The 15,330-nt window shown below is 40.4% G+C and overlaps 1 long non-coding RNA gene across 2 annotated transcripts in view; it reads left to right on the plus strand.

Moving 5' to 3' along the window:
* Positions 1-14,457, plus strand: part of LOC121866123 — a 115,401-nt gene extending 100,944 nt beyond the window's left edge. The window contains exons 4-5 of one of the 2 annotated variants that reach the window (XR_006088892.1): positions 3,590-3,665; positions 14,398-14,457. This is a non-coding gene — a long non-coding RNA (uncharacterized LOC121866123). The remainder of the gene's footprint in view (positions 1-3,589; positions 3,666-14,397) is intronic. The other variant, XR_006088893.1, reaches the window with a different exon arrangement.
* The last annotated feature ends 873 nt before the right edge of the window (positions 14,458-15,330 follow it).

Genomic DNA, 15,330 nt, shown 5'->3' on the forward strand with positions numbered 1-15,330 from the left:
CTTAAAGAAAACATGACTTTCACCCCCTTTTTTTTTATGTAGTTGAACTTTTTTTATACCCGTCTGGAAGTGTCTTTATGGAGGTCCACCGAGGTTTGTAGTTATGTAGTTACTTCTCGATATAGCTAGTAAAAAAAAAATTGTTTTATGACAGGAAATTTAAACTAGTTGGTGGGTGCAAGTCAGAGAGAAACTGTTTCCTTCCTGAACAGTCAAGAGTGTTTCAATACAGTGTAGTGATGATGTGGAAAACTCCTCTACGGACACTTGAGTTGTTTATCACATTTAACCCTGTTGTTTGTGGTTTTGTGTCCGGTGTCTTTGTAACGGGTTTAAGGGGGACGAGATTGTGTACGGCCGTGGAAGTCTCAACACAACACGGATACATTAGCAGTTATAAGGGGAGGAAAAAAACGCAGAAAAAAAATATATAAATAAATTGAAAGAAATATGGATATAAAAATTTACTACAGTGAAACCTCTATATAACGAACTATTTAAGAGAGTGAAGTCCATTATATCGAGGTTCGTTAGATTGCAACCTCCATATAGCGGAATATATCTGTTAAAATAAATGTCCGTTAAATGGAGGTTTTTACTTGTTTCTCACTTAAGAACTTATGTATTTTCAACTGTAATTTGTTAAGTTTGGGTCAACAGGTATGCCCTCCCCCCCCCACCTGAGGCTACTAAGGCTTAATATATTCCCGACAGGTGAGAGGGTCGTGTTGTTACCTGTAGGATGAGCTAATTAGTTCCCTTCACCTGTTGTTATAAAGTCAAGGTTTGTATCGTGAAATGTATTAATTATGTGAAAGGTGGAGGTTTTAATGACGATGAAATAATGATTAGGTTAGTTTAGGGGAAGTACTGAGGGAGGGAAGTACTGAGGGAGGGAAGTACCGAGGGAGGGAAGTACTGAAGGAGGGAAGTACTGAGGGAGGGAAGTACTGAGGGAGGGAAGTACTGAGGGAGGGAAGTACTGAGGGAGGGAGGTGCCGAGGGAGGGAAGTACTGAGGGAGGGAGGGAAGTACTGCCGAGGGAGGGAAGTACTGAGGGAGGGAAGTACTGAGGGAGGGAGGTACCGAGGGGAGGGAGGTACCGAGGGAGGGAGGTACTGGGGGAAAGGAGGCGGCCTGACTTGGCTTGTAGTCGAAAAATTATTCCTTCTTTAGGCCGACGTAAAGTACAAGTGCTGACGTCACAATATTAGCGCAGTGTTGTGTTGGTGTTGACGGTGGTGTTGGTGTTGACGGTAGTACTTGCGGTGTTGGTGTTGACGGATGTGTTGGTGTTGACGGTGGTGTTGGTGTTGACGGTGGTGTTGGTGTTGACGATAGTACTTGTGGTGTTGGTGTTGACGGTGGTGTTGGTGTTGACGGTAGTGTTGGTGTTGACGGTGGTGTTGACGATGGTGTTTGGTGTTGACGGTAGTATTAGTGATAGTGGTTCTGGTGGTGACAATGGTGTTGATGGTGACGGAGGTGTTGGTGATGGTGGTTACTGGTGGTGTTGGTAGTGAAGGAAGGTTTGGTGGTGTTGATGGTGACAATAACAACCTGAGCTAATTCCTTGAAAACAACTTCTAGTGTATACAGTCTGAGTCAGTGTTGTGTGTGTGTGTGTGTAGGGAGGTCATGTGTGTGTGTGTCCGTCTCCCCTCCCCCTTACACACACAGACACACACACACATTCCGTTACCTCTAGTTACCGATAAATACTTTGTAATAATTCATAACTTTTTTTTACCCACAATTCCCCGTTATTTTCTCTTCCTTCGTTTTTACACACCTAACATTCTTTTAATTCTGTGTAATAACTATTTCTTTTAGTCTCTCTTGTTTCTCTTCCCTTCTGCCTCTATTCCTCCCATACCATTACAAAAATACGGACAGAACAAACAGTGATGGAAAAAAAACACAAAAAAAACAGGGGAACAAAGGAACTGATAAAATACAAATAAACATAAATACGATATCAAATGGAGAAGAAAACAGAAAAAAAACAAAAGAAAAATATAATAAACATATAATTAATATTTTTTTAACGAGAATATGAATGTTTAGGCGTCAAACATTAGTGTGTTGCATGACTATAGACAGGTGTGTTTATACGTGTGTCAGTCTTGTGCTGCTGTTGCATTATCTGTCGTCAGTGCGTCTCGTGGCTCATGGTTAAATGAATGGGTGACACGAACTCCTCTGGTGATTACTTTGTGGTTTATGTATGGTACTAATTGTGCGTGTGCGTGTGTGTGTGTGCGTGTGTGTGTGTGTGTGTGACGGACGGGGGACAGAGCTGGAATACAGACAGGAGGACAGAGTTGAGTTACGACCTTATCTGTACTTCCATTAAAGTGGTTCTTTCATGTCATCCCAGCGTCTTACTGTACTGTACCCGGCTCTTGTACTGTACCCGGCTCTGTACTGTACCCGGCCCTTGTACTGTAACCGGCCCTGTATACTGTACCCGGCCCCTGCTGTACCCGGCCCTGTACTGTAACCGGCCCTTGTACTGTACCCGGCCCTTGTACTGTACCCGGCCCTTGTACTGTACCCGGCCCCTGTACTGTACCCGGCCCTGTACTGTACCCGGCCCCTGTACTGTACCCGGCCCCTGTACTGTACCCGGCCCTGTACTGTATTACTGTATATCTGTCTTCCTACTGTACTGTAGTGGTTATGTTGTTTTGTATTCTGTATTACTGTATTTATTAACTTATTATTGATGTGAGAAAAATTTATATCCATGAATTAACCTTTTTTTTTTTAGGAAATATAATTATAATTGTGATAGAAATTTTTGCATGGAATATTGTTTTTTGTTTTTTATCATATGACTATTGTTGAGTTTTATGGTCTTCCTGTTGTTAAGTAAGTTTGGAATATTAAATAGAAAATGGCCGCCAAACAATACCACCCAGTTGACGTCATTACAACATATTTATTCCGTATTAAAAAAAAATATCCTCGTATTAATTATAGTTATTAAAAAAAGTTGTCAAATGATTTATGGACTTTGGACAATGTTAAGGTGAATTGTTTTATTTAGATTTGTGTAGGAAGTAACGCAACATTCTCACGTTCAGAACTTGATGATATTTTGGGAGAAATGAGGAACCATCCCCCCTCCCCTCCCGTCCCCTCCCAGACTGACGGAACACAGCGGGAGGGGAGGACCTGTAACAAGGAAGAATAATTAAACAGATAGAAATAGTTAACTACAAGATATAACAAGTTGAGTACGACGTAAAAAAATGTTGGGTACGAAATATTTCACTATTTTGTATGTATGAATTTTATTTAATGTTTTGCATATAAACTGTCCGTTATTGATCCAACAGTTTATATATGAAGCTGAAAATATTAACTGCATCCATAATGTAGTGTATCTCCTCTCGATATGAAAATGCGTCCGTTTGATTGTAAAGTATAGACTGTATACCATTGTGTTTTATGTGTTGCCGCCAGGGGTACCATAGCCTGCAGTACGGTATATTATGTGTTTAATAATAACTACAGTATTACCTTGTGACTGATTACCTTAATACTTTCCTGCCTTTTTTTTATTCTTGGGTGTTGGCTGAAGTATTCTGTATTACTGTAGTTATTCAGGACTCGTCACCGTGACGTCTTGACCACCTCTATATCACGCGTCGTTCCGGGTAAGTAAGTCATGAGATCCGGCAGACCTGGTGCAAGTTTTCCTAGTGTACCAACCACCAGTTGTGTTCTCCTGAGGCAGACACGACTGGTGGCTGGTACACTAAGAAAACACCGGTATGAAGGTGTATGGATATTGAATGTCTGAGGTTTTGAGTCTGAAGCTTCATAAACAAGATATTTTGTTTACCAACAGATGGCGCTCTTCTCTTAGTTTGTGTGTGTGTGTGTGTGTGTGTGTGTGTGTGTGTGTGTGTGTGTGTGTGTGTGTGTGTGTGTGTGTGTGTGTGTGTGTGTGTGATATAACAATGTTTCAGCCGTTTCAACATAGACACACGGTAGCAGCATGGTGGTCTGATCTGCCTTGGTTCTCAGGATCTCAAGGTCGATCACAAACTGACAGAACGTGTCTTTTGTCATATTATTATTATTACAGGTTGACAACCCTTTATCCGAAATTGCGAAAATCGAAAAGCTCTGAAAACCGAAATTTTTTTGTGGAGCAATTTTTTTTTTAACAGGGATTAGCCCACACAGGCATAAATCACTGACCCACATCGGGGCCTGGGGAATGTAATAGTAATAATAATAAGTATAATAACAATATATATAATAATAATTATTCATAGTAAATAAAAATTTCAATAAAAAATACACCAAAATAAAATAATAATAATAATAATAATAATAATAATAATAATAATAATAATAATAATAATAATAATAATAATAATAATAATAACAATAATACTGTATTAATAGAATAATAATAATAATAATAATAATAATAATAATAATAAAGAAATACAAGAATGAAAAAAGATAAAAAGTGAGAAACACGACCTAGACCTAATGATTATTATTATTATTATTATTATTATTATTATTATTATTATTATTATTATTATTATTATTATATTTTTGCCCTCCGGGCCCCAATGTGGGTCAGTGACTTGTGCCCGGGTGGGCTAATACACATTAAAAAAAAAAAACTAACCATTCTGAAAACCGAAAAATTCCGAAATCCGAAATGCCTCTGGCCCCAAGGATTTCGGATAAGGGATTGTCAACCTGTATTATTATTATGGTTCATTTTGTAGAACACAGAAACAAACACACCGGGGGAGGGCAACGACCGCTTTATCGTTGGTGCAGACGATAATGAGAGAGAGAGTTTAGAGGTGCTTGGGCGGGGGTCTCGAGACACAAGATTAAACAGTTGCGGGAGACTTTAGTGCACTGGTACAATATCCTCTGATGATGGTAAAGGGAGTTAGATCAAGAAAATGTAGTTAAGTGTACAGTAGGAGGTAAACCACTATAGGTGATTCATGGTGACGACTGCACAACAACAAGACGCTAATGTCACTGTTTGTCTGTTCCTGCAAGTATCACCTGACCAGCTACCACACACACACGACCTCCTTGATTTTTTTTGTCTCTCACTATTTGTTGAAGCGCACAGTTCATCCTCTTTCTGGAGACTTATGCATTGTGTGTCATGTTTATTCTGCCGAGAGTGACACGCCAATTACTTAGACGATGTTGGTGAAGCAGGTGTACGTAATTGTTAATTTTCTCAGTTGACGTAAAAATACTGAGGTGAAAAGTGATGATTTTCCTTTTGTGAGATGATTATGTTGTGTGTGACGGTGACTTGTGCCCTCTTAAGATGTCGTGTTTACCAGGGATAGGATTTGTTTGTCTCTTTTAGAATATTATCAGTATTTCATCTTTCTGTAGATGTTTCAACGCTTTAGTAAGTTTATATAAATATACTTTACTTGAAACTTTAAATTTTATTCCTGTAGTGTGATGTATTTATATATACACATTTCCGCATGATTAAATCGGATGTTATAATTCCCAAAGTTTATTTTAATTAACTTTAATAAAAGAATAAAATTTGATACAAATTACAAGTTATCTTTCAGAAAGTTTTATATCGAACTGTAATGTTTAACTTGCTATTTCGGTTCAAATAGACACGAGAAAATGTTGAATAGTCAGCGTCAGTATGTAGGCCTACAATAGTTCATGTGGCTTGTGTTTAAATTATTGCTTTACACTGGTATGAAATCAGATTAAAAACTGCTGTATGGTGATTATTTTTGTCCCGTGGCAGGTATACGGGGAGCCACCAGCCAGTGTTGTGTGTTGCTGCCTGTGTTTGTGGCAGTACATTGTAAGAAACGAGCGTGTTATTATGTTTAAAGGGTTTCACGTGATATTTTTTCTGAACTACCTGTGATAATTTGTTCATTAATGTAAAACACGTGTGAGTGTGGCATGGTAGAATCCTACGTCGTGTTTGGTGAAGAGACAGAATGGGTTAACTTTGTTATTAGTTGAATCACGTAATATATATAATGACGTTGTTGGCTATTGATATCTATTGACCATACAGATTATAGCTATTGAGGTGACTGTTTTAAGGTACCCCCAGAGCCAAGAGGTCCAACATACAATAATACAACCAAGATACTGTATACTCTTGAAGGAGCTTGACCCACCCTGTTTACCCATACCCCACCCCCCTATCCCCCCTCCCTATCCCCCTCCTCCCAACCTCCCCCCCTCCCCCTCCCCCCATCCCCCTATTCCCCCTACCTCGAGATCCTGCTAGGTGGGTCACTGTACAATACCTCCCTGGCTTACAACACGCGATGTCTTGGTAGTGTTCTCGTGTGGTAGCGTTCTCGTGTCCTCGCCCCCTTCTCCTGTCGTCTCGTCCTTCTCCTCCTCACTTTCTGGCTATCTCGTTCTCTTTCATCCTTCGCTGCCTCGCTCTCTCTGTGTTTTACCGCTCCCATTACTTTATTCCTTACTATTTCTCCTCTTCTGTCTCGACGCCTCACTGCCACCTGCTTTCGCTATGTTGTTTCTTCTCACTTCGTCCTTGCTTCTTCTTCTTCTTCTTCTATCTTAACCTCCTATTTTCTTCTCCCTTTGCTCCATTACTCTCTCTATGTCATTCTCTTCGCTGTCTGTTCTTGTCTCGTCAGCTGCTGCTTTCTCCTTCACCCTCCGCTGCCTCTCTTATGCCTTTTTCTTCAGTGCCTCATTTCTGATTCTCTCTGCGTCCTCCTGACACGTCCCTCCATCTCTCCCTCCCTCTCCCTTCCAAACTACCTACCTCCCCTCTCTCCCTCTCACTCCTTCCCTCTTTCCACATTCCCTTCCTCCTTCTTACTCCCTCCCTCCTATTTTCTACACTCATTCCTTCCTTCCTTCCTTCCTTCTCTTTCCATACTCCCTTCCTCCCTCCCTCCCTCTTTTCTCTTTCCATACTCCCTTCCTCCTCCCTCCCCCTTCACCACCCCCTGCTCCCTTCTTCTCTCCCTCCTTGCTGTCACCGCCGGGTTGACGTCATAAGACGCATATTTTTTCCCACCAGACGAGTGTTCTGTGCAGTGCCGTGGCGGACCTGCAGGGATCCTAAGACGCAGAGGTTCTTACGTCAATTTTTTCTCCCTTAACTTAAGATGGAATAACTGATTTAAGCGACTCACATAAGTTACAAAGAAGGAAACTCAAAGGGTCATATGTTCATTTTACTCTTACTAACGCGCTTAACTAACTCATTTAAGCTACGGTGCATAGATAGCAGCCAAAATGACGCTGAAACTGAAACAATAATACAATGATGTTATTGATTGAACCTTTTTAACCCCTTGAGGACGATGATTTAAACCCTTGAAGACGATGATTTAACCCCTTGAGGACGATGATATAAACCCTTGAAGACGATGATTTAACCCCTTGACGATGATGATTTAAACCCTTGAAGACGATGATTTAACCCCTTGAGGACGATGATATAAACCCTTGACGATGATGATTTAACCCCTTGAGGACGATGACTTAACCCCTTGAAGACGATGATTTAACCCCTTGACGATGATGATTTAACCCCTTGAGGACGATGATTAAGACGTTTATTGATACATTAACACATTTCTGTCATGCATTTAGATATATTACCCCATAAGGAAAGCCATAGTATATCTAATGGCCCAATACTAGTATACCCCGAGAGCTGGAATGACCGATAATGACCGATATATCTGAATAATGAACAATTCCCTCCATCCTCCCCTTGTTATTGCCGAATAATTGATCTAATTGTCAAAAATATTCGTTGTTCGTAGTGTGTTACGTTCATGGAAGATATTAGATACAATTTATCGGTTTGTTTAAGATGTGTATGGCTGTGTTGTAGGCAGGTGTAAGGTTCTGTGGTGTAGGCAGGTGTAAGGTTCTGTGTTGTAGGCAGGTGTAAGGTTCTGTGTTGTAGGCAGGTGTAAGGTTCTGTGGTGTAGGCAGGTGTAAGGTTCTGTGTTGTAGGCAGGTGTAAGGTTCTGTGGTGTAGGCAGGTGTAAGGTTCTGTGGTGTAGGCAGGTGTAAGGTTCTGTGTTGTAGGCAGGTGTAAGGTTCTGTGTTGAAGATGAAGTGGGATTTCATGTTGTAAAATTGTTGTACTGTGTATAGTGTCACGCATTGTTTTGTTATTATTATTATTATTATCATTATTATCATTATTATTATTATTATTATTATTATTATTATTCGTGGTTATTATTATCATTATTATCATTATTATTATTATTATTATTATTATTATTATTATTATTATTATTATTATTATTATTATTATTATTATTATTACAAGCGGTGAGGTTTAGCACAACTGAGAGGTTGGATTAGTGCAGGTGGATAGGTTAGGTTAGGTTGAAAGTAGATAGTTATGGAGATAGATGCGAGGTGGATAGTAAGAGGGTAGACTTTGGATTGGAGACCTGATGGGAGGGAAGGGGGGGATGCGGAGATTCCAACCATGTTAATTCCGGGTTGCTTGGCTGACTGATTGACTGACTGACTGACTGACTGACTGACTGAATTACTGACTAACTGACTGGCTGACTGGCTGGCTGCCTGGCTGGCTGGCTGGCTGGCTGCCTGGCTGGCTGGCTGGCTGGCTGGCTGGCTGGCTATCCCGGTAGTTCCTCTTAACTAGGAGCGATTATTACTCCATTTGGTTTCGGGGAAAATTATAATTAAACTGGGCATTAGGGAAGATTATAAAGTGTAATACCGTGTGCTCTCTCTCTATTTACAATTTCATTTACATGTTTCTTATGATATCAGCGGAAATTACGTGTTGATGCAAGAAACGACGGTGTTAATGGCTGGGTGTAATTTGAGTATTTTGTTATTATTATTGCTCTCTCTCTCTCTCTCTCTCTCTCTCTGTGTTCAAAGGTAATGATTTAGATTGTTGGTTTGTACGTTGGCTTGGTTGTTGTGGTGATTGTTGGTTAGTCGGGTACGTTGGCTTGGTTGTTGTGGTGATTGTTGGTTAGTCGGGTACGTTGGCTTGGTTGTTGTGGTGATTGTTGGTTAGTCGGGTACGTTGGCTTGGTTGTTGTGGTGGTGGTTGTTGTTGTTTGTTGTGGCTGCTGTCGATTTTGTTCTGTTTTTTGCTGTTGCCTTTCTTTCTTTTTCCTGCTTTTATTGTATTTATTATCGTCGTTGCTGTTCTGATGCTTTTAATGTTAGAGCTATTTCATTTGGCTTTGTAATATTCGTATGAAATATGAACAAATGATGGCTTTTTTATGAACAAATTATTATTTTTTTAAGCTGTTTCTCCCTCCACCCGCTTAGTGTAGTAGGAGGCTAGGAGGTCCACACTGTGTATACGTATATACTGTGTGTGTTCATAGTTCATACCACACCGAGAGAGAGAGAGAGAGAGAGTATAAAAGACGAACTTACAAGTATTTATATAAACACCTCTATCATTTTTACCTGTGTTGAAAGAAAGGGTTAGATATATATGATGCGAGTTTAGCCACTGTCTGTAAATTTACCCTGAGTTTACTTTTCTGTATATTTTACTGTTATTAATGTAGTTATTGTTTTTGTTATTGGTGATTTCATATTTTGGTTTTTATGCCACCGTCAGAATGGAGGATAGTGGTAGTTTTTATTTTAGTTATTCTGTCCAATATTGTAGTGTGTCTCTTAATTACAGGTGTGTGATGGTGGTGGTGGTAGTTGTGACAGGTGTTAGGGTGTTAGGGTGATGGTGGTGGTAATTGTGACAGGTGTGTGATGGTGGTGGTAATTGTGACAGGTGTGTGCTGGTAGTGGTAGTTGTGACAGGTGTGTGCTGGTAGTGGTAGTTGTGACAGGTGTATGATGGTGGCTGTGACAGGTGTGTGCTGGTGATGGTGGTAGTGTCAGGAGTAGTGTTGCGTTAATCACCCCTATACCTGCCTACCCTCATACTGCTTCACTCTCTCTCTCTCTCTCTCTCTCTCTCTCTCTCTCTCTCTCTCTCTCTCTCTCTCTCTTCACCTTCTTACCTACCTGACGACTCTACACACCTCCGTCATAACTAAAACACCTGTTCTATGTTTCGTGAGTGGGAAATATTTTTCTCCCTGGCTCAGTAGCGGTGCAGTGACAAATTGGTGAGGATGACAGCCAACCATTTACCTGCATTTGTGTGGGTATTCATGTATTCGACAATTGTACATTCATTTATACACCTATGAATATATATGTAGAATGGAAACCCTGCCAGTCTTTATAAGTTGAAAGCATTGGCAACCCGAGTGAAAATGTTTTGACTTTATGTAATCGGAATCGGTGTTATGTCGCTACGAAATGTTTATGTAGCTTTATGAATTGGATTTGTTCGTTTTTTTTATGTTTCTTGATCTAAATGTTGTTCACTTGTCCCGGGAAATGTTTGGTTTTTTGAGGGTATTATGTGTTACTGTAGACACTTATCTGTCAGTGGGCAGGAAATGGTGTGTGTGTGATGACGTACATGAATAAAAAACGAAGGTTAAAGTTATAAGGTCAGGAGAGAGAGAGAGAGAGAGAGGAATGAAAAATATATCATAAGTCTCCTTAGAAGCTGGGAATGAAAGGAAGTTAAGAAAGGACAAGAAAGGGAAAGAAAAAATATGAAAAGATTGAGAGAGGTGAAAGGGACGACTGAGAAAGGAAATGAATGGTGGCAAAGAAAAGGAAGACCCAGTAAATGATAATTAGGAAAGAAGAAAATACAGATGAAAGGTGACTCAGAGGAATTAAAAAAAAGTCGAAGAAGATGGAGAGACGAGAAGAAAGAGGAGAGACAATAGTAAGGCTCGATAAAGTAGATGTTGAGGATGGAAAGGAAAGAAGGATAGAGACAGGTGGAGAAAGAGAAGGGAGACAAAATAAACCAAACTAAAGTAATTGTCAATGAAGAAGAAGAGGTGAAACGGGAGGAGATTAAGAAACACGATCGAGGAAGGAGAGGGCAGAGGGAGGGGGAGAAAGAGAGAAGACGAAGGAGGAGAAAGAATGAGAGAGAGGAAGAAAAAGGAAAGAAGAAGGAGGAGAGAGAGAAAGGAGAAGATACAAAAAACAGAGAAGAAGCAAATAGAAGAAGTAGAGTGAAGGAGAGAAAAGAAGATAGAAGGAGGAAGAGGGGAGAAGGAGAAAGGGGTGACAGAGGAAGGCGGCGGTAACAAGTAGGAGGGAGGAGCGTGGTAAAGTAGATGTTATCCTGAAGGAGGGCAAACACGTGTGAAAGGCGGTACTATAAACGCCTTTTATGGTCTGCTGAATAGACGGCCTCGCTGAGTGGCCGTGGAGGGCAAGGTGGCGTCGTTACTGGCCCTCTGATGCAGCCACGACAGGTGTTTGAGACTGCCAAGAGGACAGGTGTTTGGGTGTGCTACGAGACCAGGTGTTTGAGGGTGCCACGAAGATAAATTTTTTAGAGGGTCACGAGGACAGGTGTTTGAAGGTACCACAAGGGCAGGTGTTTGAAGGTACCACGAGGACAGGTGTTTGAAGGTACTACGAGGACAGGTATTTGAAGGTACCACGAGGACAGGTATTTGAAGGTGCCTCAAGGACAGATGTTTGAAGTTACAATGTATGACACGTGATACTTCGCTCATATGAGAAAAAAAAATATTGTAAATGAATCGTAAATACAATCAGAGTTTCCAAAGCGATATTAATGTAAATAAATGTAAATAAAGGATTAACTGCCGCAATATTTACACTCACGAGGTTATGGCATCACTGTGGACCGTGATTGGTGTTCTTGAGTTGTATCTTGTGTTAGTATGGTGGTGTGTATGTGGAGGAAATACAGTGTTGTTGTGTTGCTGGAGTGAATTTCAAGTCCTCTTTTTCTTTATCCTCCTCTTCTTCTTCTTTCTCTTGTTCGTCTTCCTCCTTGCCACACCACTCCTCTTGCTCCTCCTCCTCCTCCCGTCCTTTAATTTGTATTTTTCTGTTTTCTAATCCTTTTCCTCTTTCTCCTTTCTCTTCCTTTTTCTCTCTGTCTCCTCTCACTCCTCCCTTTTATCCTCCTCGTCCTCGCTCTCTCTCTCCTCATCCTCCAATTTCTATGCTGCTTCTTCTATCGCTCAGGCTACTCCTCCACCATACCAGCCAGCTGTTGGAGTGTTGCCAGGTGGCCGCAGTGGCTGGCTCCAGACCCAGTCGAGTGAATCTCTAGTTCCGGCAAAGTAATTCCTCTAAAAAGTTCGTATATTCAAATTTATTTTCATTTAGATTAGGTTATGTTATGTTAGGTTAGGTTAGGTTAGGTTAGGTTAGGTTAGGTTAGGTTAGGTTAGGTTAGGTTAGGTTAGGTTTGGTTTGGTTTGGTTAGGAAATGTGGAGAACTGATCGAAATGATTCACCTCAGGACAACCAAGATGGCGGCGCGGGGCATTATGGGTGGTGACGTACGAGTGTTTTGTTGTGAGTGTAAACGCCGAGGCTTTTGAGATTCGTCATCCAGAATTAAAACTTTCTGATAAATTAATTTCACCGTAGAAAGTTTGTTAATCTACCTGTAGGATAAGTGGCTATACTTTCCTCATATTTCAGACTTGCACCTGGTATATAATAGTAACGTATTAACATTAAATTCCAGGTACAGTATATCTCAGGTCTTTTAACTTTTAATTGTTAATAACCAAATGGGTGTATTTTAACTTTTACGTGCCATGAGACCTTAATTAAATCATACATTATAACGTCTGTATTGTTTATGTGTAGAAAATTGGTTCAGAAGTCAAGGTGGGGAAGAGAGCGGCTGGTGTGAGTACTGTTGATATTTTTGTTGTTGATTTTTTGTTGTTGATTTTTTGTTGTTGATTTTTTTGTTGATTTTTTTTTTTTTTTGTTGTTGTTGATATTTTTATTGTCATTCTTCGGAAACACATCGAGGCAGTGTTAAAGATGTTCACTGTCTCTTCCAGTCAGTAAGTCCTCTCAATAACGGATTTCTTAATAAAGTAATAGATACAGTAAACGCTCTCAATAACGGAATTCTTAATAAAGTAATGGATACAGTAAACGCTCTCAATACCAGACTAATTTTTACAAGCCCTGTCCATTATTAGGAGGATTCTGTTATTGGGAATATCCGGTATTGAGAAGTCCGGTATTGAGAGTTTACTGTATCTATTACTTTATTAAGAATTCCGTTATTGAGAGGGTTTACTGTATCCATTTATTAAGTCCGTTATTGAGAGTGTTTACTGCATCCATTACAGTTCCGAGAAGTCCGGGATTTAGAGGGTTTACTGTATTCCCATTGTAATTCCTCGTGAGGATGACCGCTGCCGTGTGAGTCAAGGATGATTGTGTTTGATGTGATTATTGCAGTGTGTGTGTGTGTGTGTGTGTGTGTGTGTGTGTGTGTGTGTGTGTGTGTGTGTTTACCGCTTGATGTTTAGTTTATTCGGTTTTTCTTCGTTTTATTGTTGTCTTTACTTGTTTACATTTTAGAGAGAGAGAGAGAGAGAGAGATTGTGTCCTTAATTAGTTGTTTACGACCTGTGTTCTTTTGTGTGGTAACGTGAGTGCGGTACAAATAATGTCTCTGAATTCTCCTCGTAAACACTGAGTTGTGCGCTTGTTGTGTTTAATCCTCCTCCTCCTCAGTCCAGGCATATGCTAGCGGGGTATAGTGATCACCCATCCTCTCTGTCTGTCTGTCTCTCTGTCTGTCTGTCTGTCTGTCTGTTTATCCTGTAACTTCTGTTTTAAGTGAGATATGAAAGGCTGTGCTTAGTGTCCAGTTCTATATCGTCTATGGCCTCACCGTGTCTCTGTTAGTAGTCATGAATCTGGTGTTGCTCTTCCTGCTGTGTTTGTGTGTGTGTGTGTGTGTGTGTGTGTGTGTGTGTGTGTGTGTGTACGAGATAGGATGCTGTACATTGATTCAGTAATGTTTATGTATTTTTATTACTCTTATATCACTATTCTTGTACTTTATCTTGACATATGTTTCTTATTTAATATATTGAAATGAAAGTGTCCATGTGTGATCCATTTACATTTCCTGCATAATTAAAGGAGCAGGTGAAGGTGAACGGGGAGTAAAGTCACAGGAAAATAAGTCATATAAAGGTTGTATTTTTTTTTTATGGCTGTTGGTGAATGTTTGGTAGTTGTAGATATGAGGGAGACGTGTTTGTTTGTTTTATTGGGGAATCTGTTATTAAATGGAGTATATCTCTAACGTTGAAGGTTATTTGAAGGCAGACATTGTTATTCAATTACTACTACCTATACATAAATTATATTATATTATCTGTTTCACTGACCATGGTGAGGCATGGCGTGGTTTAATAAGGTTAGGTGAGGCTCCATTACTTTTTTCTGTTTTTTTTCCTGACTTTTTTTTCTGGATTCCAGGTGAGCGGTTCATGATCTGCCAAAGATAGTGAGTCTGGCAACGGGACGAATTAATGTAAGTATTAATGTGGTTGTATCAGTGTAGAGAGAAGAACGTGTTTGTCGACATAAACAGAACTGCGAATGTGATCACTGAGAGGGAAATATATTTATAGCGTGCATGGGTCGCTAGGTGATGGGCTCCCGTGAAAAAGAAAGCTCACACACACACACACACACGCAGCGAACAGGCACAACAGAGCACGGTACATGTGACGAAGAGGAACCCGAAAACACGCAGAGCTACCCAAAACTTTCTACTGTGGCGGAGTAATGGAGACACAACCTCTCTCTCTCTCTCTCTCTCTCTCTCTCTCTCTCTCTCTCTCTCTCTCTCTCTCTCTCTCTCTCTCTCACACAAATATAAACGTTCCTCAGAATTTATGCGTGACTGTAACTCCGACTAGCGGCGACTTACCCACCGTGAGCTTGTAGTCTCGGTGACAGTAAACGCGAGTAAAAACGCGCCTGTAAAGCTCGCACGGAGACGTAAAGGAACGCCTATATTGGATCATAATTGGCGTAAATGTGCTGGCTGGCTGAGAACACGAGAGCTCAGTGGGAGTTGTAGGCATCTGAGCGAGAGTTTTACCTACCCGCGGAAACATGATGGTCGACGGAAGTGGCTGCCTGACTTTGCTGTTTTTAATCTCGTCGACAAGTTGGGGGAAGTTGATGTGGAGTTTTATATTTTTATGGCTGCATGGTGAATGTTGGGTAGTTGTAGATACGAGGGAGACATGTTGGTTTGTTCTATAGGGGAAGCTGTTCTTGATTGGAATATTTCTGTCATGTTGAAGGTTATTTGATGGCAGACTTTGTTATTCAATACTTCATGTACCTAAATGATATTATATTTACTTGTATCACGACAAAAGTAACTGTAGACGAGAT

This window comes from Homarus americanus, unplaced genomic scaffold (assembly GCF_018991925.1).
Source record: "Homarus americanus isolate GMGI-L3 unplaced genomic scaffold, GMGI_Hamer_2.0 scaffold43264, whole genome shotgun sequence".
Taxonomy (NCBI): Eukaryota; Metazoa; Arthropoda; class Malacostraca; order Decapoda; family Nephropidae; genus Homarus; species Homarus americanus.